The sequence below is a fragment of the Meriones unguiculatus genome, chromosome 9 (genome assembly GCF_030254825.1).
Source record: "Meriones unguiculatus strain TT.TT164.6M chromosome 9, Bangor_MerUng_6.1, whole genome shotgun sequence".
Lineage (NCBI taxonomy): Eukaryota > Metazoa > Chordata > Mammalia > Rodentia > Muridae > Meriones > Meriones unguiculatus.
In genome coordinates, this window is record NC_083357.1 from 15,333,178 (window position 1) to 15,349,061 (window position 15,884).

A 15,884-nucleotide genomic window follows, 5' to 3' on the forward strand; every position below is an offset into this window, starting at 1 on the left:
TCTGCCATAGGCTCAGAACTGTGCAAGGCTGGGAAAGATAAAAAGGAGAATGAGGCAGACTTCCTATACTTAATGTGCTGCCATTTTATTAGCTTCTTGAAGTAATTAGTAAATGGGTTGGCATGTGGTTAAAAACCCACTGAGGAGATCTAAGCTTAAGCTAAATTAGCTGTAAGAATCATCCATGCACTAGGGAGCTGGGGATGACCTGAAAAAGTCTGAAATGCCGGAGAGCAAAGCTGAGCAAGAGTTAGATGTTGAAGACTATTTGGGTTAGTAGGTGGAAAGTAAGCATGGAGTTATTACAGGTAGAGGGAGACTGTACAAAAGAGGCAGAGAGCAGCTGGGGATAGGTGAACAGTTCCTGAAGCAGCTCAGCTACAACTACTGAGTATGAACTAAAGAATGCAGTTTACACCAGAGGTCAGTAAAATGGAGCTCTAAATGTCAGATTAAAGAATGAAACACAAAGTCCAGCAATTATGTTTTCAGGAACCATGATGTCACTATTCTGTTATGTTCCCAGCACATCTAAGAAAGACTCACCAATGCATGAGGAACTTAAGTTCTTGAGTCATTCTCCTCTCACTATCTTTAATCTGCATCAGCAATCAACTCTGGACTCCAAATAGCAACGGGGGCAGGGCAAAGGGCAGATAATATGGATAATATTGATTGAAGTGGAAATGGTGGAAGCCAGGATGGTGTCAACAAGCTAAGTATATGATTTAGACCTGCACCAGGAGTTTGAGATTGACTCTAAAGAAGATTAATCTCTTCTGGGAATACTGTTAAAGGAAAATGGCTGGCTTAAAATCATTTATGTACAGAGAATAAAGTGAAGAGAAGGATCAGTGATAGCTTCTAGATAACGTTTCTAGTTTTGGTATCTGTGATCACTGATAGGATCCTAAAAGATACTGAGACTGTGAAGTGAAGCCAGTTTAGAACTGAAAATATAGACTGTTCTTAAAACAAAATCCCAGATGTTTGATTTTACCAATGAAAACTCAGGAGGCAGATGCTGTGGTGAAAGCCTACTAGCTCAGAGACACAGAGAAAGTTCTCAGCCAACCTTCATACTCAGCTCATATCCCAGAAAGAAAAAGTCCCTTCTCCTTCTCCATGCTGTCTTAAATACCTTCCTCTTCAAGGTCCCTCCTACCTGTTTAATCCCTGTCAGCTGGTTGCTCTTGATGTAGGGCTAATTTTATTTAATCTGGTTTACAAAAGCTCTTGGATTAAAGGTGTGTGGTAGGGCTGAGCCACATCACAAGTTCTTGTCTACAGTAAGCAGAAAGCTCTAGGAGCAAAGACTGAATTAGAAACAGGTTTTTATAGTTCACAATCTTAGAGCTCCCAATGGAATCAAATATCTTGCAATAGTAGACCATTTGGAAAGACGATGAGTGAAATTTGATTCCTGGTGACATTTGAAAAATGGTCAATACTTCTGTACGTTTGAAAAGATGAACATGTGTCTTTAGGTGATAATGTTCTACATGCCTGAGACATGGCAAAGAGAAGAGGCAGGGGGCAAGTCAAAGGTTGTATGAGAAGAATGTTCCTATGGCCCTAAGAATCTGAAGAAGAGACTCCTCTCCCATTACTATTGTTTGCTGTTCTTTCCATGTATCCTGAATGTTGATTATCAGGAGAATAGGTTTAAGAGCCATACAAAAGCGAGAGCTTGGCAAGTATTTTGCTTTCTAGAAGGTTCTGGAAGTTTGAATACCAACTAGTCTATCTAGTAGCAAAAAGAGGCTTTGGGGAGCTTTGGGCCAATGACGTTCATTCAGTGAGGGTAAATAGGAATCTAGGCAAATCAAGCACATTAGACTTACTGCTAGAACTTGTTCCTCTTGCAAAAACACTGTGAACAATTATTCAAGAGTTTATCTGTTAGCACAAAGCAGGCCTAGGACCTAATCATGGCATGACCACCTCCTAGGTCTGACCCCTGTTTGAGGTTCATTCATATCTCTGAGATTTTGTTTCTTCACATGTAAAATAGATAGTGAGGTTACCAGTTCCATTTGGTCCATGCATGGCAAGAAGCCATAGCAATGCTCAACCAACTCACTCATTATATATGTTAATAAGGAATAGTTATAGCAGTCCTCTTTGATCCACAGGAAATTTGCTGTAAGATCTGCAGTATGTGCCTGAAACCACCCATAATAAAAACTTATAGATTTACTATGATTTCCCTGTATATAGGATAACGTTTAATTTATAAATTGGGGCATAATTAAAGATTAGCAGGAATGATTAATAAAACAATAAGTATAACAAAGAATGGAATAAAATTGCCAATATCACCACTTTTGGGACATTGTTAAGTAAAATAAAGATGATTTGGACACAATCACTGTGGTACCCAGACAGCCCATCTGATAAGAAGATGGCTACTGAGTGATGAATGGGTGAATAATATACTCAGTGTAGATATATTGCATGAAGGGATGATTAATGTTTCCTGGCAGGATGAAGCAGGATGATGAAGGATTTCACCCGCTTAAAGTGTCATGAAATTTATAACTCATAAATTTCTCTATTCTGGAATTTTTCTCTTACTTTTTGGTGATCTAGTTTGGCTGTGGGTAATAGAAATCAGTAATCAGAATCATGTATAAAAACTTGACTGTATTGTACAGTTAATGTGCTCCCATTGTCAGAAATAGTATTTTCCCTGTTTTAGAAGTCTTATAGACTAAAGAAAATAGACATTGTTCAAGGACACCAGCAATTAACTGTGATAAGGACTATCAAGGGAAAGGGAGGGTAGTCTAAGAACAAATCAATCAACCTGGTCTTGGCCTTATGAACAGCTGGAACTGAAGGGCTACCAGGGCCTTCATGGAGGGAGAAAGATAACAGTTGACAAACATTTGAGTTACAGGAAGTGTCTGGTTAAGGCTATGAGACAGAAATGAGCCCCAGTGTGGCTGAATCTGAGGAGCATGAAATAACTTTAGGGCACATGCTCTAGTTGTGAGCGTACTCACCTTCTTTTAAGCTCATCCAAAATTTGATTAATCCTTCCAAGTTCAAGGAGATCCAACTTCCTCTTTGAGAATAGGAATTACTGTACATTTGGTTGTTTGAGTATCTTGGGGGAAGATCCAGGTAGAACTTAAAATGCTCCCATTTTACTTTGATATTAGGCATCTGTTTGTTATTCTTTTCCCTGCTAAAATAGAGAATTACCAAGCCTACACTTCCACATTCCTCTATGTTTAAAGGGCCAGATTCACATATAACCCACTGAGAGCTCTCATGAAAGCAGGCCTTTGGAGGGTAAAGGCTGGCTTTAAAGCACGGATGCACATTTTAGCATGAACTGAAAGACTGATTCCAAGAAGACGGACAACCTTATATTAATAAAGGGAGCCACAGTCATATTTGGTAGGGGGTAGGGGGAAAGGATATCGAAAGAGCAGAGTGACCACAGGCTAAGCCAGAAGAGATGAATAGGTATGCTTTGGTTGTTCCAGAACCAGGTCTGAGAGAGGCATGCGGCTGATTGACTGGGGTGCTTGGTGGGGAAGCCCTGAGCATTGCCAGTGCCTTGTGCAGCAGGGAGAGCTCTGCTAAGACTAAGCCTGCTGGCAGTATCACGATGGTAGGATGACATCTGAACATATTTGTACACACTCCATCTTTCAGGACCTGCTCTATCTCCAACCCATGCACCTGCAATGTGCTTTTCTTTTATACTCCCAGCTCGCTAAGGTCTCTTGTTCTTAAATTTATCTGAATTATATTTACATTTCTCTCTGAACTTTCTAAATTTCAGGCAAAAACTAAGGGGGAAAAGTTCTGCTAATGAGGCTGCTGTCATTGCTCTTATGTTATGGTCAATATAAGTCATTGAAGTCTTAAAGAAGTAAATCAATGCCCTACTCTCCACATCATTTGTGTGAGTCACTTTTCTTCCTCCTCCCTCTTTCTTTTCCACTCACCACCACCAACCCTCATCTTCTTCATACAGGGTCTTACTCTGTAGCCCTGGCTGGCATGAAACCTGCTATGTAGACACTCTGGTATTGAAATCATGGTGATATTCCTTCCTTTTCCTTCTAAGTGCTGATACTAAAGGTATGCATCACCATGCCTGACCTAGCCCCATTATTTTTCTTTTTTCCTTTCTTTTCTTTTCTTTTCTTTTCTTTTCTTTTCTTTTCTTTTCTTTTCTTTTCTTTTCTTTTCTTTTCTCTTCTCTTCTCTTCTCTTCTCTTCTTTTCTTTTCTTTTCTTTTCTTTTCTTTTCTCTTCTTTTCTTTTCTGTGTGTCTGTCTGTGTGTGTGTGTTGCTATAACTGAAGTCCCAAGACCTGGGTACTTTACAAAAAACAGAAACATCTAAGGAGAGTCCTGTGGCATTAAAAAAAACCTCAACTCTTTATTGGTTCTTTGTGAATTTCCTATCATGCACCCCAATCCCACTTACATCCCCCTCCCCTTGTACTCGCCCTTCGCACTTGCACCCTTCCTCTCAAGCACAGGAAAAAAAATCTCATTGTGGAAGCTGCACTGTGTCATAGTGTGTACCACAGTGTACGCTTTTGTCCACACCGCTTTGCTTGCAAATGTTCATTACAATGACTCAGTTGCTCTGGTATGAGCCCTCTGACTTCCACTGCTCTACCAATACTGGAACCTCACTGGGATGCCTCTCAAATATCCTGTTGTTGTACTGTGTCATGGAGATCCTGTAGTTTTAGATTGCTAGGACCAGCCCTTTCATGGACTCCAGCAATTCATCAATGCAGCAGATGATAGAGTGGGCCATTTCAAAGCCCTGGATCTGGGCCTGAGATGTATCTGAACTGGACAGCACACTGGTTCTCCTGCTCTCACAGCCTTGGGGCCAGCTCACTAGCAAAGCCCTACTACCAGGGCCATCTCTACCCTGCTGCCCAGGGTAGGTATAAGGCCTGTTTCTCTGAGTGTTGCAGCTGGTAGGGGACATGCTCAGTTCTCTCACTCCCATGCCCTCAAGTCTAACTCTCCTGGCTACCAGAGGTGGTAAGGGGTAAGAGAAGAGTCATCTCTCCTTCACCCATGTCACCACACGGTACTGTCAGCTTTCCTTTGCTCACATCCTTGGGTCCTGCTTGCCTGCACCTCTGCCACCAGGGTCAGCTCTACTGTGCTGTCTAGATGAGGTATAGGGCCTGCTCTTCCCAGTGCCGCAGCTGGTGAGGGATAGGGCCATCTGTCCTACTCTCATGATCCCAAAGACCTAGGACTTCTGCCTGCCACAGGTGATGATGGGTGAGGGAGAAGGGAGTAATCTCTCCCTTGTTCACAACACCACACAGGAGACAAGTGGCAGGGCCAGGTCTCCTGTGCTTGCATCCTTGAGGACCAGCTCAACTGCAATTCCTGCAACGGCAATGTGCAGGGCCATTTTGCACAGAAAACTGTCCACAGAGCTTATAGAGATAAAGTTTCTTTGCATTACAAAGTCACTGTCATGACAACCAACCCAGTCTCCTGATTATTCATGAGGAGGAGCCTCTGTGACTTAATTAGCTTCTAAAGGACCATACAACCTACAAAAGGTGCAAAGGCTAAATGCATCCATGATCTCGAAAGCATTTTACACCATCTCTGGATCTGGAATAAAAATTAAAATCCTTGGCTGTAACCAATGGATAAATTTCAGTACTCACCTTCATGGTTTTGAACATACACTCAAATAGGCAACAGTAAATAAAATCAGCTTTCTCATGGAATTTTGTAGCATCTTGTGAAATTTAAAAATTTAAAAATGATCTTCTATGACTGGACAGATGGTTCAGAGGATAAAAGCACTGTTCTTATAAAGCACACAGCTCAATTACTTGCACCAGCAAGGCAGCTTACAGCAATCTGTAACTCAGATTCTAAGGATCTCATAACCTCCTCTTGCCTCTTGGGTACCAAGCATATGTGTGGCAAAATACGTGCGCTATGTAAGCAAAATACCCATACTCATAAAATAAAATAATATATTTTAAAAACTTAAAAATTTACCTTGAGACTTTAAAACATGACACAGGAGGGTACAGGATGCTTCCCTGGGCAGGAAGAAAGGGTATATATTCATTGAATATACAGTATTAGCCCAGGTGAGAATGAGGTGTAGTCTATTGATTTGTCAGTGATTCTTACAACTTTGTGGGCTACAGGGCAAGATATCAATTTTATAGCCCTTTGCCCCACTTCTTCACTAAATAGTGGAGCTAGAATTTGGAATCAAGTCAGCTAATCCAAGCTCATGGTTCTCCCAATAAATCAAATTGCCTCATATTTATTTATTTATACACAGAGGCAATAAAATCAGAAAATATTTTTCATAGGTGCTGCCTCTTGGAGTTAAAAAATGACACCCAAGTGTCACACACTTCAAGCCCTGGGTTCTTTTCATAAACATTCCTCAGTGACAGCCTGTAGCACCTGTCATCCTTCTACCTTGAAGACAGAGACGATGGAAATTTCTAGGAAATGTATATGGATTTATAGGCTGAAATCAAAGAAACGATCAAAGTTTAAGTCCCAGTCCTCAAGGTCCCTTTAATTCTTTGCACCAATAAATTGTCAAGCCCCTCTTAGTAGACACAGTGATTTGTTTTTAACAGCTTAGAAGAGTTCACACACAGTTTCCTGTACCCTTCAGCCCCCATTTGCTGTCTTCTGTGAGCGGGCTTTGTGAGAGGCACTGAGTAAGCAGGAGATGGTTGCTGCCACATAGCAAGAATGCAAATACAGCTGAGGCTAAATGGAGCAGGGTGATATGCATAAGACTGGGATTCTCTGTGTAGCCTTGACGATCCTGGATTCACTTTGTAGACCAGACTGGCCTTGAACTTATAGAGATTCTCCTGCCTCTGCCTCCCCGAGTGCTGGGATTACAGGCGTGTCCTACTGCACCCGGCTGTGCATCTCATTTTCATTCTCAATGAGAAGAGAATCATTCAGTGCTTTGGGCAGAAGCTAGTTCCGGATGAATGTGGTTTAATGTGAACCAGGTGTCCGCTGGGGTCCTCAGGAATGACAGGTAGAACTAACTCTTCCAAGGCTCTGTGTAGCAGGTTAGGGAGTCCGTAATTTATCATTTAGCAGTAGAGAACCACTGAAGGTCTGGCTTGGTCCCAACCTCCATGTCCTTTTATATTCTCATGTCTATTCCTTACCCATAGGCTCTGACATAGAGAGGATTATCACTAAATCAAGCGATTCTCAGCATAGCGTTGCTGCTAGTTTTATTTGACCAGGTGTCCACAATGCTGCAATCAGGCTGATTTATAGCTGTGTGTCTCCTTCTGTAATCTGTCTCGGCCTAGGAAGAGCTTTCAATTCCTGGGGCCTAGAGGCTGGCCCCTTAATACTGCTCAACTCAGTGCCTGCTCTTCTTAGTGACACCCTTTTCAAGCTCAGTATCATGTGGTCTTGATTTGTGGTGACTGTCTCATTAGGAAGGATAAAGGGAGGTGATACAAAATTACAATTAAATAGAAGTATTAAGTTCTAGTGTTATATAGCACAGGAGGGTGACTGTAGTTGACAATAATTTACTATATATATCAACATAGCTAGAAAAGGGGATTTTGAATGTTTTTACCATAAAGATAAGCTGTATGTAGGAGGTGATGGATGTGCTAATTGCACTGATTTGATCATTCCACATCATATGTACGTATCAGGCTTCCTTATGAATAGGAACACATGAATTATTATGTGTTAATTGAAAATAAAAAGGAAGAAAGAAAAAAAGAAAAAAAAAGCAGCAAACACAGTCGAATATGGTAGGAGCTAGACTAAAGGCAAAATAAAACCAGGGAAGTAAAAGTGGTCAGAATTGGGGTACTAAAAAGATTTTTTTTTTTGTGCGTATGTATACAGTCATATCTTTGGAAAGCTGAACAGAACACTTACAGTTTTCTTCTTTAATCTTGATGGGTGGTGGATATGAAGAGAGAAAACAACATTCAGGCTGCTTCAAAAGGCAGATACCTCACAGTCAGAAAGCATGCCCATTTTCTAGTTACCTTCCAAGGTCTCAGAGGCCTGAGGTATGTGGGAGATGCCATTATACCTGTCGCCTGAGCAGGTAAATGTTTGAGGTTTAGGTTTATATTTGTTATTCTCTTCTTCTGGCAAGTAGGTAGTTTTAAAGCTTATTCTCCGTGGCTTTATTTTGAATGTTCATGTTTTTCTGAGGCCATTCATAGGTACTTTGATGGACTGTTGGGAAAGGTTGTGTCAGGGGCTTTTTGCCAGATGCCATCTTAAGCCAGAGCTGATAGACATTAGGCTAAAAGCAAGGTAAGCTCTATGCAGTATTCTAGGGTGACTTTGAGCCTCAGTTGTGTTTGCTTTTGGTGTCTATCCTTTTCCTAACATGAACCGAATGTAACAAATCTGTAGGTAAAACCAACATTATTTTAATGTTTTTCAGAACATGGACTCTCTCTGATCTTTTCTATTCTTAAATCATCTCTGCTTTCCTCTATTGTTTCTTTTGCTACCCAGATCAGGTTTTATTATTTTTTTGGAAAATGCTTAATATTTAGCAATCAGTATGTAATTATTGTGGGACATTTGACTTCTATAACTAACATATTTGAAGGTTCTCTATAGTCATTCAGTATTATTTTTACTCTTGGTTATAAATTGATAAGACAGACTGTTTTTGGATTGCAGCATCCTCATTAGGCAAGTCACGGTATGTATTCTCACCATCAAGATGGAAGCCTGGCAGCCTCCCTACCTTTGTTCTGGAGAACCTGCCAAAACTGGGGTGTATGTAATTGCTTCGAGTGCTCAGAGCCAAAGCTGCCATCTCCATGACTTCCTGATGGCTGCTGACGTGCACCTGCCAAATAGTCAGTGCCAGCAGGTGCACCTGATCTGGGCCCCAGTGCCAAGACCTGGGGAACATGGAAACCAGCAGAACATCCAGGTAAAATGCAATTGAAGGGGCTTGGGATAGGCAATCATAAAATTCCCATTTTTAAAGTTTTCTGTGGCAGTTCACAAAATGATAATTTATTACTAGGATGTTAAATGTCCTCTGTATATTGACAGTTTCAAATTTCTACTCCCAATTCAGGGCTATTTTAAATTCCAGACCAGTACATGCAATTTATTACTTTATTATTTGACGATTCCATATAAATGTCCAGAAACAGATTTTCTGATCTTTGTCTTCTCCCTCACAATTTCATTACCCTTTCTTCCCTATCTTAGATATAGTAATTCATCCATCTTATCTCTTCCTATATATTCACTGAAGTTATATTAACTTTCATTTTTAGCTTACATCTATATCAAAACATCAGGAAATCTCAATGACTCAACCTTCAAAGTCCATTCTTGATCTGTCTAGCCACTGCTTCTGTTTTTGAAATTCTGAGCTTATCATTCTTGCTTTCCTGGTTACCAAAAAGCGCCCTCGGTTACTCTTGTTCACTTCCAACACACCTTTAAACTCATAACCTTGAGTTATTTTTTTTTAAATTTATCTTAAAAAATTCTATTACCTAACTCCTTTCTTCAAAACTTTACAAAACAGTTTGTCTTTCCAAGAATAAAAGCCCCAACTCCCCAACGATTCTTTATGGTTTACTTATGTGTCACCTCTACTCCTAGTACCTATACCACTCCCTTCGTCTCGTAGACACAGAATCTGTGATTTCCCAAACATTTTAGTCATGTATCTTTTTAAGGTTACTTTTAAGGTTATTATTATGGTGACTTCTCCATTTTCTCAAAGTCCTTGCTCAATTTTCATTTTCTTGCAAGTGTTTCTGCTCACAATTACAACTCACAGTTTTCCATTGCTTTTTCTTCATCCATTTCTTTTGCTCTTTTATTCAAGCCAACCACTGCCTTCCAAATGATTATTTAGTGTGCTTATTAGTTGTGTCTGTGGTTTTGTTTATATCCCCTGCACTCACGAAGGCTCTATGATGGCAGGGACTTCTGTGTTTTGTTTGCTGATAATATCAATTATACATCTACAGTATACACTTAGTTACTCAAATATTATTTTAATGCATAAATATTTTATTCCCTCCGAAGAATTACTCTTATTCAGTATCAACCTATATGTAGAGAAATGGGAATCATATTTTTGAGGATTTTTTGGGCTCAGCTCTCTTTGCCCTCCATTAAAATGTGATTATTTTATCACTGTTTGCATGGTTTGCAAAAACAAAAAAACACTGAAATGAAGATATGTAAATAAAATCTTTTGCTAATTACAGTGATCATACAGATGGCATATAAAATATTGGAACAAATCTTGAATGACACAGTACATTAATCTAAATTTATCTGGGTCCCTTACTTCAATATACACATGGACATGCACACATACATACACACATTTTTCAGCTTGTTTAGGATATGAGAACAGGGTGGATATGCTTGGAATATCCTCATTTGAGCACGGAAAACCAGTGACAATTAACATGATAACTGTCAGTCACTGCAGTTATTTCTTTTTTTTTTTTATTTATTTTTATCAGTTACATTTTATTAACTCTGTATCCCAGCCATGTCCCGATCCCTCATTCCCTCCCAGTCCCTCCCTCCCTCCCTCATCTCCACCGTGCCCCTTTCCAAGTCCACTGATGGGGGGGGGGACCTCCTCCCCATTCATCTGATCCTGTTTTATCAGGTATCTTCAGGACTGGCTGCAAAGCCCTCCTCTGTGGCCTAACAGGACTGCTCCTCCCTTCGGGGGTGGGGAGACCAAAGAGCCAGTCATTGAGTTCCTGTTAGAAATAGTCTTTGTTCCCCTCACTTTGGGAAACCAATTGGTTACTGAGCTACCACAGGCTACATCTGAGTGGAGGTTCTAGGTTATATCCATACATGGTCCTTGGTTGAATGTCAGTCTCAGAAAAGACCCTGTGCCCAGATATATTTGGTCCTTGTGGAGCTCCTATCCTTTCCCCATCAGACTAACTCCCCTTCTTTCTTATGATTCCCTGTACTCTGCCAAAGGTTTGGTCATGAGTCTTTGCTTTGAAAACACTGCTAGTTAGAGTCTTTCAGATGCGCTCAGTAGACTCCTGTCATACGTTCAATGCACATCCCATCTGTCTTTCTAAATGAGGATTGATCATCTTACCCCATGTCCACTCAATTGATTATCTTTTTTAGGTGTATAGATTTCATTATGTTTATCATATCTTATAGATCTATATAAGTGAGTATATCCCATGTTTGTCTTTCTCCTTCTGGGATATTTCACTCAGAATGATCTTTTCTAGATCCCACCATTTGCCTGCAAATTTCATGATTTCCTCCTTTTTGATTGCTGAGTAGTATTCCATTGTATAAAAATACCACAATTTCTGTACCCATACTTTCAGGGATCATTTCTATAGTTCGCTGCAGTTATTTCTTATTCTAGACTAAGAATAAGAAATCCAATCTGTGATGTAGATACATCCTAGTTACTTTTCTGTTGATGTGACCAAAACATCATGACCAATGTGACTTACAAAGGAAGCCATTTAATTGGGCTTACTGTTCCAGAGGGTTTGAGTGTATGATACTGGAATGAAGACATAGCAGCAGAGACAGCTGAGAGTTCAAGCAAGCAGGCTGGCCAGACAGAGGTCACATGATGAATGATGCCAGTCTTTTGAAACCTCAAAACCTAACTCAAGTGATATACCTTCTCCAACAAGACTGCACCCCATGATTCTTCCCAAATAGTTCCACCAACTGGGGGCTAAGTATTCAAACATATGAGCCTATGGGGGTCATTCTCATTCAAACCAACACACACACACACCTTTGTCTCTATAGGCTCCTGGCCATATCATAATTCAACATATATTTAGTCTAATTTCAGAGTCAGTCATCTTTTATAGATTTAACAGTGTTCAAAGTGTAAAAGTCCAAAGACTTTTCTGAGACTCTTCACAACCTCTTAACAGAAACTGCTAATAAAAAATTATGTACTTACAAAATACAATGGCACAGAATATGCATTACCATTTCAAAAAGGATACAAGGGGCCTAGTGAGGTTTTGCTAGTCCAAAGCAAGATCAAAACCCAATATGATAATAGTCAAACCTTATAGTTTCATATCTGATGTCAAAAGGCTTAGATGGCTTTGAACTTTCATTTTCACTGCTTGCAACACATTTCTCTCTCTTGGTTTGTTTCCAACCCTTATGTGCTGCTCTCCCTTGGCAGATCCTAAGGCTCTAGGATTTTTAAAATCTGGGGTCTCTAACACAATCCCAGCTTTTTTTCTTTTCTTTTCTTTTCTTTTCTTTTCTTTTCTTTTCTTTTCTTTTCTTTTCTTTTCTTTTCTTTTCTTTTCTTTTCTTTTCTTTCCTTTCCTTTTCTTTTTCCTTTTCTTTTCTTTTCCTCTCTTTTTTCCTTTTTTTCTTTCTTTGTTTCTTTCTTTTATTTCTCTCTCTCTTCCTTCCTTTCTTTTATTTCTCATTTTTTTCCAATGTCTATCCTGTTTGCTCTTCTGAATGAGGATTAAGCATCTTCCATAGGGTCTTCCTTTTGTTTAGCTTCTTTAAGACTATAGGTTTTAGTATGTTTATCCTATGTTATATGGCTAATATCCACTTATAAATGAGTACATACCATGTGTGTCTTTCTGCTGCTACCTTATTCATGATGATCTTTTCTAGTTCCATCCATTTGCTTGCAAATTTTATGATTTTCTTGTTTTTAATTGCTGAGTAGTATCCCACTGGATAAATGTACCATCCTTTTGTTGTTCATAGATTCTGGCTATTAAAAATAAAGCTGCTATGAACATAATTGAGCAAATGTCCTTATTGAATGATGGGGCATCTTTTAGGTATATGCCTAGGAGTGATAACGCCAGATCTTCAGGTAGCACCATTCCTAATTTTCTGAGAAAGCACCAGATTGATTTCCTAAGTGGTTGTATAAGGTTACATTCCCACCAGCAGTGGAGGAGGGTTCCTCTTTCCCTTCAGTTTTTTTTTGTTACATGATTTATTATTATTATTATTATTAATTACACTTTATTCATTTTGTATCCCCCCATAAGCCCCTCCCTCCTCCCCTCCCTATCCCACCTTTCCTCCCCTTTCTGCATGCATGCCCCTCCCCAAGTCCATTGATAGCGGAGGTCTTCCTCTCCTTTCTGATCTTAGACTATCAGTTCTCATAAGTAGTGGCTGCATTGTCATCTTCTGTGGCCTGGTAAGGCTGCTCCCCCCTCAGGGGGAGGTGATCAAAGAGCAGGCCAATCAGATTATGTCAGAGGCAGTCCCTCTTCCCATTACTATGTAACCCACTTGGATACTGAACTGCCATGGGCTACATCTGTGCAGGGGTTCTAGGTTATCTCTACGGATAGTCCTTGGTTGGAGTATGAGTCTCTGGGAAGTTCCCTGTGTTCAAATTTTCTTGTTCCCTTGAGTTTTTGATCTTAGCCATTCTGATGGGTATGGGGTGAAATCTCAGGGTCGTTTTGCAGTTCTTTTTTATAATTTTTATTTTTCTATATTAATCACAGGTTATTTCCTTTGTATCCCAGCAGTTGCTCCCTCTCTTATTCCCTCCCAATCCCACCATCCCTCCATCATCTCCTCTCTGCTCCTTTCCAAGTCTACCGATAAGGGAGATCCTCCTCCCTTTCCATCTGACCCTTGTTTATCAGGTATCTCCAGGACCGGCTGCAATGTCCTCCTGTGTGGCCTAGCAGGACTAGGCTCCTCGCTTGGTGGTGGTGGTGGGGGAAGGTCAAAGAGCCAGCCATTGAGTTCATGTCAGAAATAGTCTCTGTTCCCCTTACTAGGGAAACCCACTTGGATACTGAGCTACCATGGGCTACATCTGAGCAGGGGTTTGAGGTTATATCAATACATGGTACTTTGTTGGAGAAACAGTCTCATAAAAGACCCCTGTGCCCTGATATATTTGGTTCTTGTGGAGCTCCTGTCCTCTCCAGGTCATACTACCTCCGCCTTCTTTCATATGATGCCCTGCACTCTGCCCAAGGTTTGGTTATGAGTCCCAGCATGTGCTTTGATACACTGCTAGGTAGAGTCTTTTAGAAGCCCTCTGCGGCAGGCTCCTGTCTTTCTCCTACTTCCAAAGTCCATCCCTTTTGTCTCTCTAAGTGAAGATTGATCATCTTAACCTGGGTCCTCTTTCTTGTTTATCTTCTTTAAGTGTACAGATTTTAGTATGTTTATCCTATCTTATAGGTCTAGTACCCACTTACAAGTGAGTACATACTGTGTGTGTCTTTCTGCTCCTGGGATACCTCACTCAGGATGAGCTTTTCTAGATCCCACCATTTGCCTGCAAATTTCATGATTTTCTTGTTTTTAATTGCTGAGTACTATTCCATTGTGTAAAAGTACTATAATTTCTGTATCCATTCCTCCATTGATGGACATCTGGGTTGTTTCCAGGTTCTGGCTATTACAAATAAAGCTGCAATGAACATGGTTGAGCAAATGTCCTTGTTATGTATTTGAGCATCTTTTGGATATATGCCTAAGAAGTGGTATAGCTAGATCTTTAGGAAGCAGTATTCCTAATTGTCGGAGAAAGCACCAGGTTGATTTCCAAAGTGGTTGTACAAGTTTACATTCCTACCAGCAATGGAGGGGGGTTCTCCTTTCTAAGTTTCACTATTCGCAGATGATATGATAGTATACATGAGTGACCCTAAAAATTCAACCAGAGAACTTTTTCAGCTGATAAACACCTTCAGCAAACTGGCTGGATACAAAATCAACTCCAACAAATTAGAAGCCCTCCTGTATATCCAAGATAAAAGGGCCGAGAAAGAAATCTGGGAAACAACACCTTCACAATAGCTACTCATAGCAAAACAAAGTACCTTGGGGAGACTCTAACCAAGCAGGTGAAAGACCTGTTTGAAAAAAAAAAAAAAAAAAAAAAAAACCTCAAGTCTCTGAAGAAAGAAACTGAAGAAGATATCAGAAGATGGAAAGATCTCCCGTGCTTATGGATTGGTAGGATTAACATAGTGAAAATGGGCATTCTGCCAAAAGCAATCTACAGATTCAATGCAATTCCTAACAAAATACCAACACAATTCTGTACAGACCCTGAAAGAAAAATTATCAACTTCATATGGAGAAATAAAACACTCAGAATTTCCAAAATGATCCTATACAACAACAGATCATCTGGAGACATCTCCATCCCTGATCTCAAGCTGTATTACAGAGCAATGGTAATAAAAACTGCATGGTATTGGCATAGAAGCAGAAAGGTGGATCAATGGAACTGAATAGAAGACCCATAAATAAACCTACACACCTATGAATACTTGGTTTTTGACAAAAAAGCCAAAACCATTCAGTGGAAAACAGACAGCATCTTCAACAAATGGTGCTGGTCCAACTGGATGTCTACATGCAGAAAAATGAAAATAGATCCATATTTATTACCATACACAAAACTAAAGTCCAAGTGGATCAAAGATCTCAATGTAAAACCAGATACTCTAAATCTGTTAGAAGAAAAAGTGGAGAAGATCCTAGAACTCATTGGCATAGGAGACAACTTCCTGAACAGAACACCAACAGCACAGGCTCTAAGATCAACAATCAATAAATGGGACCTCATGAAACTGAAAAGCTTCTGTAAAGCAAAGGACACTATTGTCAGAAAAAAAACAACAGCCTACAGACTGGGAAAGAATCTTCACCAACACTATATCTGACAGAGGGCCAATATCCAGAATATATAAAGAATTAAAGAAGTTAAAAAGCAATAAATCTTTGATCACCTCCCCCTGAGGGGGGAGCAGCCTTGCCAGGCCACAGAAGATGACAATGCAGCCACTCCTGATGAGATCTGATAGTCTAGGATCAGAAGGAAGGAACGGAAGAC

At 40.1% G+C, this 15,884-nt stretch overlaps 1 long non-coding RNA gene and 1 pseudogene across 1 annotated transcript in view; both read left to right on the forward strand.

The window, feature by feature from the left end:
- Positions 1-15,884, forward strand: part of LOC132656575 (uncharacterized) — a 176,839-nt gene that overhangs the window by 109,565 nt on the left and 51,390 nt on the right. The window lies entirely within an intron of this gene.
- Positions 11,358-11,447, forward strand: LOC132656731 (small nucleolar RNA U3; annotated as a pseudogene).